The following is a 12,489-nucleotide window of genomic DNA, read 5'->3' on the forward strand; positions in this document are numbered from 1 at the left end:
ATGTGTATATATATATATTATATATATTTACTATGAGGGCTTGGCTCATGTGTATAGAGTCTGGGGCGTTCCATGGTCTGCGTCTAGAAGCTGGGGAAAACTAAGCTCGTGGTGTAATTCCATCCAAGCCCAACAACCTGAGAAGCAAGGAGTCAAAGCTGTGAATCTCAGCCTGAGTGGGAAGGCCTGGGAACCAGAAGCCTGATGTCTGTAGGCAGGAGAAGACAGATGTCTCAGCTCAAGGAGAGAATGCACATTCTCTCTTTCTTTGCCTTTCTGTTCTATTCTGGCCCTTCTGTGGACTGGATGCTGCCCACTCACACTGGTAAGAGTATCTTCTTAGTGTAGTCTATTGAATCACATGCTAATCCATTCTAGACATACCCATGAAAAATAATGTTTGAACCTGGGTAACCTTTGCCCAATCAAGTCGACACATAAAATTAACCATCACGGATATGAGTAGAAACAAGTTAACCTGTATAAATCTTAAAGTAACTGGATACAGCCGGCACTGCGGCTCACTAGGCTAATCTTCCACCTAGCGGCGCCGGCACACCGGGTTCTAGTCCTGGTCGGGGTGCCAGATTCTGTCCCGGTTGCCCCTTTTCCAGGCCAGCTCTCTGCTGTGGCCCGGGAGTGCAGTGGAGGATGGCCCAAATGCTTGGGTCCTGTACCCCATGGGAGACCAGGAGAAGCACCTGGTTCCTGGCTTCGGATCAGCGCGGTGCGCCGGCCGAGGCGGCCATTGGAGGGTGAACCAACGGCAAAGGAAGACCTTTCTCTCTCTCTCTCTCTTTCTCTCTCTCTCACTGTCCACTCTGCCTGTAAAAAAATAAATAAATAAAATAAAGTAACTGGATAACAATGACATTAACTAATGTGCTAACATGGGTTTATTTATTAGAAAGCATTTCTAATTTTCTTCATGTTTATTTCAATTTTGATGAAATGTGTGCTTTTTACATTGCTGCAAAACAAGCAGAACAGAACTGTGATACGTAATTTATGTGGCTGATTTCAAATGTGGGTTTTTTTAGGCTTCCAGAATAATTCTTTAAAAATAGCTTTGAGATACAATTCACACATCATAGAAATCATTGTAGTCAATGACTTTTATTTGACATTGTAGTCAATGACTTTTAGCAAATTTATGGTATTTGGGGCAGGTTTTACTGGACTTGGTTCTAGAGCATTTCTCTCACACCACACAGTTCCTTCATGCTCATTGTCATTCAGTCTTTACCCTGACTCCCCTGCCCCGGGCAGTCATTTTTCTGTGTGTAGAAATTTGTCTTTTCTAGAATTTTTTAATTAATGGAATCATACAATATATTGTCTTATATGTTTGACTTCTTTCACTTAGGATAATGTTTCTGGGAGTATAGCTGTAGTATATCACATGTTCATTCCTTTTCATTGCTCATTAGCATTTTGTTGTATGGCTGTGTGTACCACATTTGCTTATTCTATTTGTCAGCTAATGGACATTTGCATTGCTACCAATTTGGAGCTGTTAAGAACAATGTTGATATGAAAATTTGTACACAAATTATTTTTAATAATACAATATTTTAATTGACCAATAAACTAAAAATCTTTTTCTGAATGTTTCTTCTTGTGGGTACTTCATTACTAAGAAAGGTCTCTAAGGGGAGGTTTGACTTAATTCCCACTCTTGATCCATCTTCATTTTGGCTAATCTGGAAGTAAAATGTTCATGAGTCTCCTTGTCAGATGCAACCACACGAAGTCAATCATGACTATTGTTCTAAAGGTACTTCCTGGTAACGTTCTTCAAATACCTTGTATACAATTATTTCTCAGAAACAATTGTAATTTTATTTTTGAAATGTTCAATGTGAACAAAATTCCTGAGATTTTCAGTTTTCCCATCGACTTTAACCTTCTCCAAGGGAAACCATTCAAAATTTCCTGAATTAAAAAATTCTATCTTGCATAAGATGAGTAAAACTCAAATTAAACTTCCAAGTTGACTTCCTAGGCTTTTTGTCTCTCTGTGGCACCATCTTGGGAGACTGCAGTATTGCAGAGAGTCATGTACAAATTTTTATGTTGATGTATGTTTTCCTTTCACTTTGTGTGCCTAGGACCAGCATTGCTAGGTCACATGGTACATCTAAGTTTAACTTTTAAGGAACTGCCAAACTGTTTTCTGAGTGGTTGTACTGTTTCACATTCTTACCAGCAATGTATGTGGTTTCAATTTTCTCAATATCCTTCCATTGTCTAGTACTATCATTCTTTTTGAAAATTCATTTTAATGTATAGAGATGGTTTTTCATGGTTTTAATTTGTATTTCTGTAATGCTAAAAACATTAAAACTGTTTTCATCTGTTTATTAGCTATTTGCACATTTTCTTTTGTGAAATTTTAAAATCTTTTTTTAAAATTATTTTATAACTTCTTATTGAACTATTACATTTATTTAGCATATTCTAGATACAAACTCCATTGTTTTAGACAAATGATTTGCATAAGCTTCCTCCTATTCAGTAATTTGTCTTTTAATTTTTTTAATTGGTGACTTTTGAAAGCCAGAATTTTAAATTTTTATGAAACCCAACTTATCACTTTTTTCATATATGGATCATGTGTGGCATCACATCTAACATGTCCCCCATGATCCAAGGGTTTCTCCTATGTTCTCCTCTAGAAGTTTTATAAATTTAGCTCTTAGAATTCGGTCTATGGTCTGTTTTATTTTTTATGCATTGTGTATTGATTTTGTTGCATGTCGGCTTCAGTTATCTTAACAACACTTGTTGGTGAAACCATAATGCTTCCAATGAACCAATTATCAATTCCATGACCATAAATATAAGGATTTTTTTCTGGACTCATAACTCTTTTCCATTTATATATATATGTGTGTGTGTGTGTGTATACACATAACTACTGTCTCCATTATTATGATTTTTCTAGTACTGGTAAGTTTTGAAACTGGGTGGTATAAGTTCTCCAAGTTTGTTCTCCTTAAAAATTACTTTTGCTGGGGCCAGCGCCGTGGTGCACTAGGTTAATCCTCTGCCTGCGGTGCTGGCATCCCATATGGGCACTGGTTCTAGTTCCGGTTGCTCCTCTTCCAGTCCAGCTCTCTGCTTTGGCCTGGGAAGGCAGTGGAGGATGGCCCAAGTGCTTGGGCCCTGCACCCCATGGGAGACCAGGAGGAAGCACCTGGCTTCTGGCTTCAGATCGGTGTAGCTCCGGTCATTGTGGCCATTTGGGGAGTGAACCAACGGAAGGAAGACCTTTCTTTGTCTCTCTCTTTCTCACTGTCTGTAACTCTACCTGTCATATAAAAAATTACTTTTGCTATTTTAGTTCCTTTGCATTTCCATATGAAATTTAGGATTAACTTGTTCATTCCTGCAAAAATGACTGTGGGAATTAGATTGATATTGTTTGAAAATCGATGTCTTAATAATATTGAGCTTTCCAATCCATGTATAGGACTATAATTCCATTTAGATCTTTAATATATCAATTTGTTTTGTGGTTTTTCAGTATTATTCATCCATTTCTTTTGTTAAATTTATTACTAAATATTTTAATAATACAGATTTTACTGAGAATAGATTGTTTCTTAATTTCATTTGTATTGTTTCTTGCTAGTATATAGAAGTAAAATGTACATATTGTGACCTTGTTAAAATTTATTCATTAGTTTTAGTCGGGTGTATTTTTTTTTAAAGATTCCTTACAATCATGTTATCTGTAAAAAAAGAAAGTTTTACTTCTTCTCAATTTGTATTCCTTTAGTTGCTTTTTTCTTGCCTGAATGCAGGAAATGGAATCTACTGTACAATGCTAAGAATGGGTAGAGTATTTTGTCTATTTATTTTCTGATCTTGGGAGAAAGTATTTAGTCATTTACCATCAACTATTATATTAGCTGTAGGTTTCTGTAGATTCAGTTTGTCAAGATGAGAACATCTGGGAAACTCAATGGGATTTCAGACATGCCACTCTGACAGGGAGAACTATCTGCATATTTTTAAGTAGCTTGAAAAGCTAGCGTCTGGGAGCTTGGTGAAGCCAGGGAGGGGTTGTGATCAGCAGCAAGGTGAGAACCAATAAACTGCAAGCTAAAAATGGACAGGTTGTTTAGTGAACACTTATCCCACTGAATGCAGAGAAAGAGCAAGTGGATAGAAAAACAGCAAATGGGGAAAGAAAAGGAACTAGGGTAGGACAATGAGGGTAGAAGGGAGAAAAGAGTTCTTTTCTCATCCATTGCTTGGTTCACAGCTAAGACTTCCCTGTGACAAAAGACATTAATGAGACAAACATGCCTAATTTATTTTATGTACATTTTATCTGATATGGAGACTTCAGAAATGAATAACCGCAGAAACCAAAAAAACTGTGCATTTATGCCAAGATTAACAAAGAAATCGGTAGGTTTGTAGAAATATGACTGGGCAGAATGGAGTATAATCTACTGGTAAGGAACAGAGGGGAATATAGCGAGGCCTAGTTGTGTGTATTCTTCCCTGTGTACCTATGAGATATTCCTTTTCTCCAGCTATGGAGCATCTTAACTACTACTTAAAAGGAAGATGGTGGTGGCTGTTCGGCTTAGCAGTTGTCAGTTAAGGGGCAGTTAATGGTAGCAGTGAAGCCACCATTTGGGAGGCCTGCAAACCATATCAGAGTGCAGGGTTTGGAGTCTCACCTCTGATTCCAATCCAGCTTCCTGCTAACATGAACCCTGGGAGGCAGTAAGGAATGGCTCAAGTACTTAGGTCTCTACTACCCACAGGGGAGAACCATATTGAGTTCTGCGATGGTGTTTGGCCTGATCCAGCCCTGGCTGTTGTGGGCATTTGGGGCATGATATCAGTGGGTAGAGGAACTTTCTCTCTGTCACTCTGCCTTTCAAATAAATGAGAACAAATAAGTAAACTTAAAAAAGATGCTGGTCAAGATGCTGCATCTCACATTGGATGTGATCCCTGGCTCCGGCTCCTGACTCCACTTTCTTGTTAATGCAAACCCTGAGAGACAACAGTGATGACTCAAGTTCAAGTGATTGGGTTCCTGCCACTTTGACTGAATTCCTGATCCTGGCTTCAACTCCTCCCAACCCCAATCTCTGGCTTGTTGTGGGCATTTGAGGAGTAAACCAATGGATGGGATCTCTCTTTTCCAGTCCATCTGTCTTTCTATGTAAGTCTCTCAAAGAAAGAAAAAAAGAAAGAAAAGGAGATCAGAGAATTCTTTTATGGCCTGTTTTAGGGGGAAAGAGAAAGTCAGGGATTTTGCTTCTGCTATTTCCTCACTTGTCTAGATGCGGTAATTTGGGTTAACATATCTTGAACTCCATCAAGGGATATGTAGCAGGGATAATACCTGGTGATAAAAAGATGGAATTTTCCTATTGCCAGAGTCTACTTTTATATATACCTGGTTCTCTGTTAACACCAAAAATTAATAGCATTTTCTCTCACTTTCAAGTGTAATTCATAGGAGTCTAAAGTGTACAACAAGGTGAGTATTTTTGAGATTCTCTGTATTTTCTCAGGACCGTAAGTAGAGCAATGTGATCAGTTTCCTCTGCTATTTTCTGAAAGGGCTGTAGGGTTGGGATCAATGAGAACAAAATTAAACACATGACCCGGGCCGGCGCCGCGGCTCACTAGGCTAATCCTCCGCCTAGCGGCGCCGGCACACCGGGTTCTAGTCCCGGTCGGGGCACCGGATTCTGTCCCGGTTGCTCCTCTTCCAGGCCAGCCCTCTGCTGTGGCCAGGGAGTGCAGTGGAGGATGGCCCAGGTGCTTGGGCCCTGCACCCCATGGGAGACCAGGAAAAGCACCTGGCTCCTGGCTCCTGCCATTGGATCAGCGCGGTGCGCTGGCCGCAGCGCGCCGGCCGCGGCGGCCATTGGAGGGTGAACCAACGGCAAAGGAAGACCTTTCTCTCTGTCTCTCTCTCTCACTGTCCACTCTGCCTGTCAAAAAAAAAAAAAAAACAAAAACAAACAAACAAAAAAAAAACAAAAAACACATGACCCAATGTAGGAGGAGTGCAAATGCAGTTCTTATACAAATGAACAATACAGAAAGTACTTTTTGTCGTCACATGCACTTCTGCATTTTAAAAGAGGGCAGTCATTCCAAGCAATTGTTAGAAACATGTGATTTCACACAAGACCTTGCGATTTTTTTTTTCAGGCACAGAGAATTTGCTTTAGTTAAATTGCTTGCTCAGTGTACATTAAAGAACTGATGTTCACAGTATAGCTGATAGCTAGTGGAAATGAAATAATCTGTATTGACACATTTGGAAGTTTCACATCTTTTTCCACTTAACATGCTAACGTGATAATTGCTAGACTGATGATTTTTCCAGTGACACATCTCCCTTTGTCAATATTTAGACCTGTGTATAGAAAGCTTATCTAACACACCTGGCTAATTTTCACTTCATTTAAAAATAAATGGAACATGTTTAGCTGGCTGGGTTAGGACAAAAAAGGGAGAGATTTTATAAATAATTTTCTCAAAACATTTTTATTATAATAAGAAAATAACTATAAAAAGTAATTTTCTTCATTAAATATATTTGATCAGATTTTTAAAATCTCAGCCAAAGTATGTGTTAAGATCCTTTTAAGGCTTTTGAGGCTTTTTTTTCCTCTTCAGGAAAATTCTTTGGAAACTAAAAATATCACTTGGAATATTCAGGGGAAGCTCAGATTGGCTTTTACAACTTTAAAAGGCTCTCGATAGGAATTTGGTATACTTGTTACTGTTTTGGAATGTTCCGCTTGAAATCCATCACCAGGGTAGCCTGGCTTCCACAACCAAGAAGAACCTTGGTCTCAATTTAGTCTCTTGGGAGATTAAACTTAATGTAGGAAAGCTCTCCTAAAACAAGTTCAAGGTGACCACCCTAAGAGGAAAATCCACCCAACTGGGAAGGCCATTCAAGAGCTTTAACTCACTACAGGCTTCCTACCTGGGTGGGTGGTCCGTGTTTGACTTCGTTTCCCCAAGGAAAGTAGGAGTTTTCCTTTTGCATGTGAATCCCCTTGGCATCTACTACCTGCCAGGGCCTTCCTTGCCAGGGCAAAGGGCAAGAAATATTCCTTTCAAAAGGCTGCAGTGAATGGGATCTGAAAGCTGTTTTCCAGTTAGTTTAGCATCATCTTGCTTTGGGGGTTTTCATGTTCCTCTCACTCCTTCTTTTCTCCTTTTCATAAACTATACTTGCTATTTAAAAGGTCGGTCTAGTTTTCTTTTAAGAATAACTGGGTTAGCTGTCTTGTTAGGTTTTTCTGTTTCCAAAAAATGCTTCCAAAGTGTGGAAATAAATCTATTTATTTATTTATTTATTTATTTTTATGGCTAGCAATATCCCAGCCTTCTAATTTGCTGTCCTGTTGCACTGAAGTTCATTATCTTTGTATTACAGCTTAGTTATTCTGTGTGAGTTTCCATCCTTTCTTTCTCTCCCAAATTCTTGCTGAAAATGGCAATAAAATAACACAGCTGAAGCCAGCATAAAAACCGAAGATGAAATGAGAACAGTGCTTTCTCATGAATTCCATTCTACATCATGTGTTCCATTTGCAAATATTCAGAATGAGAAGCCTACTTAAAGTACATTGAGATCTTTCCCTCACTCTGCTCTCTTTTGAGATTCAGTTATAAAATACAACCTACCTTTTGTTATCTTCACTTGCCCTTAAGGGGAACTAGTTCATCTAAAACCTCTGAAGATTTGGAGTTATAGCCCACCAAATCATTAGATGTCATCATTTTTGTTGAGCCAAAAAGCAAAATATTACAACCTCAATGTTTTAAGGTATTGTTAAAGCAATGAGGTGGGCATTAGCTCATGTAAGAGTGTTATAGATCCTTTCCTGCTGGACATTAAAGGAACCAGTTCCAGGGAATGCTTCGGACTCCCTCCCGCTTGTTATCAAAGGGCCAGCTGGGTCTAAGCAAACCAGCCCTGATTGTAGAAACCAGTTCCCTATCTGCCATAGTTGCATACTTAAGATAAGATGGTTGTCTGCCTCTTGATATTGCCTTAAATTGCAATTTACTGTCGCATATCATAAAACTCTCCTACCTTGCAGTTGTGAATTGTTAGTTCCCGAGGGCTTATGATAACAGTGTGCTTCCCCCTAAAACTTCCTCAAAGCTACCTAGTTACTGGCTTCCCAAATTTACAGTATAAAAGTAGGGAAAGACAAGGATTGTGGCTTGACTCTTTTTTTTTTCTTTTTTTATTTAATAAATGTGAATTTACAAAGTGCAACTTTGTATTGTTGTGGCTGTCCTCCCCCTCAACATCCCTCCCTCCCGCGGCCCTTCAGTCTCCCACTCCCTCTGCCATCCTGTCCTTCATCGAGTTTCATTTTCAATTACTTCATATACTGAAGATCAACTTAGTATATACTAAGCAAGGATTTCAACAGGCTGCACTCACACAACCACTCAAGGTATAGGGTATTGTTTGACTAGTAGTGCTGTTTTTAAGTTTCATAGTAAAACACATTAAGGACAGAGATCCTACGTGGGGAGCCTGTACCCAGTGACTCCCGTTGTTGATTTAACAATTGGCACTCTTATCTATGACATCAGCAATCACCCGAGGCTCTTGCCATGAGCTGTCTAGGCTATGGAAGCCCCTTGAGTTCACTAACTCTGAACTTTTTTAGTCAAGGCCATATCAAAGTGGAGGTTCCTTCCTCCCTTCGGAGAAAGGCACCTCCCTCCTTGATGGCCTGTTCCTTCTGCTGGGGTCTTGTTCACCAGGATCTTTCATTTGGGTTGTTTTTGCTACCGTGCCATGGCTTTCCATGCCTGTGAGACTCTCATGGGCCTTTTAGTGGCTTGACTCTTGAGACTCAAGTCTAGTCAAGCCCGCATGTGTAAATAAATGGTGTGCCTTTCCTCCTGAAGCCGGTTGGCTTCTTCACTCACTGTCCATAACAGGAGGAGCCAACAAAAATGGGAAGAAAATACATCTATGTGCAATGGAACAAGGAAACAAGCCAACAAGTCTTGAAAGCGGACCCAGAGCCCAAGGTGTCCTTGATCAAAGTGAATTCACTGAACTGAGGGAGTGATACAGCTGGCCCCCCTGGACTGAAGGAGTCATTCCCTTCCCCAGTAGGTAAGAACCTGATGGCCAGTGTTGTCCAGAAAGGTTTGTTTAGGGGAATTCTATATCCAATTATTCCCACCCAGACTTTTGCAGAAGAGGGAAGAGGGAAGAAGAAATGGGGGATGGGGGACCCATACTCATGTCCAGAAAAACCCCAGTCTGAATGCAGACTGGGTTCTCAGTCCTTCACTGAGATGCTTGCCTGGTCTATCAGATGATGGGAGATGGGATGGCTGTGGGTGGGAGGGAGGTTATGGGGGAAAAACCACAACAAGGCAAAAGTTGTACTTTGTAAATTTACATTTATTAAATAAAAAAAAGAATCAAAAAAGAAAGTTCTGTTAGGTAGGAAGTTAGATATGAGGCTATGTGTGTGTGACAAAAGGCCTAAAGAGAAGACTATGCCCAGCATATGCATCTGCTGACAATGTTTCAGGGGCAGCCCGGTATTTGCATCCTGCCCTACCCCCCTTCTACCTGCCAGGTGGGGGTCCCCGCCCCTTCTGCCTGACAAATCTTCTGCAATATCCCAGATGCAGCCCAGTATCTGCACTTCAAACACCCTGCTCCAGATCCCCATTCTCTAAGGGGTCTTGCTCACCCTTCCTCTAAACTCAGGATGGAGCCAGCTAGCCTTCCTCTTGTCTGATACCTTCAAGGGAAAACTCAGATAGGATCTTCTTAATATTTACAGCCATAAAATCCTTTGTTTCAGGAGGAGATGTGTGAATACAAAGAAAACAAAACAAAACCTAAATGAAAGATCTCTTCAAGTGAGATCCCAGTGAAAAGAACAGGTCATCAAAGAAGGAGGTACCTTTCTCTGAAGGGAGGAGAGAACTTCCACTTTGACTACGACCTTACCTAAATATGATCAGAGTTGGTGAACTCAAAAGGCTTCCATAGCCTTGGCAACTCATGACAAGAGCCTAGGGTGATTACTGATGCCATAAACAAGAGTGTCAATTTGTTAAGTCAACAACAGGAGTCACTGTGCACTTACTCCTCTTGTAGGATCTCTGCCCTTAATGTGCTGTACATTGTGATTTAATGCTATAACTGGTACTCAAACAGTATTTTTCACTTTGTGTTTCTATGTGGGTGCAAACTGTTGAAATCTTTACTTAATATATGCTAAACTGATCTTCTGTATATAAAGAGAATTGAAAATGAATCTTCATGTGAATGGAAGAGGGAGGGAGAGGGAAAGGGGAGGGTTGTGGATGGGAGGGAAGTTATGGGGGGGAAAGCCATTATAATCCATAAGCTGTACTTTGGAAATTTAGATTCATTAAAAAAAGTTAAAAAAATAAATTTAAATGAAAAAAAATCAGGACACTGGGGAGTCTTTTGCAACTTTCCCAGTGTTGCTTACTCATTGGGAGTAGCCCTCGGAAAGTTGGTCTTGGCACAAATATAGGTAGGTATGGAAGGACTGTAGCTGGGGATGTTCAATTATTCCCTGCAGCAGTCGATCTAAGTGACACAGGTCATGGCTGCCATGCATCATTATTCGTTTCTTGTGAATCCTTTCAAATTCCTTTTGTGTATGCTTGTTCTGTGGTGCAGTGGGTTAAAGCCACTGACTGCAGTGCAGGCATCCCATATGGGTGTCAGTTTGGTCCTGGCTGCTCCACTTCTGATATAGCTCCCTGCTAATGGACCTGGGATAGCAGCAGAAGAAGGCCCAAGTCCGTGGGTCCCTGCACCCACGTGGGAGACCAAGAGGAAGCTTCTGGCTCCTGGCTTTGGATCAGCTCAGCTTCAGCTGTTGCAGCCATTTGGGGAGTGAACCAGCAGATGAAAGATCTCTCTCTTTCTCTCTCTGTAACACTTTCAAATAAATAAAATAAATCTTAAAAAATTATTTTTGTACACAAATACATATATAAGGGCAGTCCTATTTTTCCTTCTTCTTACAAAAAAGATTTTATACTGTTTGTCACTTTTTTCACTGAATCTCTAAAATCTTTCAATAATAGCGTTATAAAGAACTTCTTCATTCTTTACACTTGCAAGGTGTTCTGCTATACTTTGGTTTGTTTATTTTAACCAGTCTTCACTAATGGATATTTATTTCTAAACAATGTTATAGTGATTATTATACAGCCACCATTTTGCACATAGACAAATTTAGGATCTGGAGAGAAACTGCTGAGTCAGAGGTTATGCACAAGTAATTGTGATAAAAGTGTTGTCAAATTGCTCTCCCTAGAGTATAGAACCTATCAATAGTGTTATGTTATTTCTACCCTGATTATGAAAGTGCCTGTTTTTCCATAGTATTGCCAATTGATTGTTATCAAATATCTGCATTTTGGCCAATAGGTGAAACATAATAGCCAGTTTAGTTTTGTTTTGCATTTATTTTTAAGTAAAGAGTAAGTGTGAACACAGATATTTAAGAATCATTTGATTTTCCTTTCCTATGAACAGGTTATTCTTATGAGAAGGTACTTCAAAAAGTTTGTGGAAAATGCTCATTATCTTTCAATTCCATTCTTTCCTGAACTTCAAAACAATTATTTGTTTGAAAGGTAGTGACAGAGAGAGACAGCTCTACCATCTGCTGGTTCATTTCCCAGCGCCTTCAATGGCCAAGGTTGGCCTGAAACTCAATGCACGTCCGTCTTCTGTGTTGATGGCATCTCCTGCTGCCTGCACAGCTGTGTTAGAGGAATGCTGGAATTGGAAGTGGAACCAAGACTCAAACTCACACACTTCAGTAGGCGACATGGCTGTCCCAAGTGGCAAGAAACTGCTGAGCCAAATGCCCATTCCCTTCCGTGAACTTTTTCAGATACTCTTGTACTCCACTTATTTCAGATACTCTTGTACTCCACTTATTTTTCTATGTTGTTTTCTATGTTGTTTCTATGTTCTTGTTTCTTGTTGATTTATGGGAGTTTAAAAGGCTAGAATGGAGATTAGCCATTTACCTATGAGTTGAAATTTTTCCAGGTTTCTCATTTGTTTTTCTACGTTGTGTATAGTGGGTTTCATATGTGGGAGGAAAACACACATACACACTCTTACAGTATACACATTCTTATATGGAATTCTATGAGCTTAAATTGGCCAACTATCTTAGGGATTTCTAGATTTCAAATCACATTTAGCAAGAACCTACCTATTCCTAGGATATAAAATTCTAGATTTTAGTGTATATATATTTCATATTTTATTGTGAAAATTTGAAAATATTTAAAGTGTAATATAGGAATTCAGCATAAATTTTTCTTTAGATCTTACCCCAACTCCATTCATATACTAATCTTGGGGTACTACTTCCTATATTTTTTAATTTATCCTAAATTCCATAATGTATCTGGAACTGTTTCTTT

The 12,489-nt window shown here is 39.5% G+C and overlaps 1 long non-coding RNA gene and 1 pseudogene across 1 annotated transcript in view; both read right to left on the reverse strand.

Annotated features, from left to right (window-relative positions):
* Window positions 1–12,489, reverse strand: part of LOC103351190 (uncharacterized) — a 148,161-nt gene that overhangs the window by 10,756 nt on the left and 124,916 nt on the right. The gene's annotated exons all lie outside the window — the stretch shown is intronic.
* LOC100356827 (ribosomal protein eL22-like) lies at window positions 1,575–2,030 on the reverse strand (annotated as a pseudogene).

This window comes from Oryctolagus cuniculus, chromosome 12 (genome assembly GCF_964237555.1).
Source record: "Oryctolagus cuniculus chromosome 12, mOryCun1.1, whole genome shotgun sequence".
In the NCBI taxonomy this organism is placed as follows: Eukaryota; Metazoa; Chordata; class Mammalia; order Lagomorpha; family Leporidae; genus Oryctolagus; species Oryctolagus cuniculus.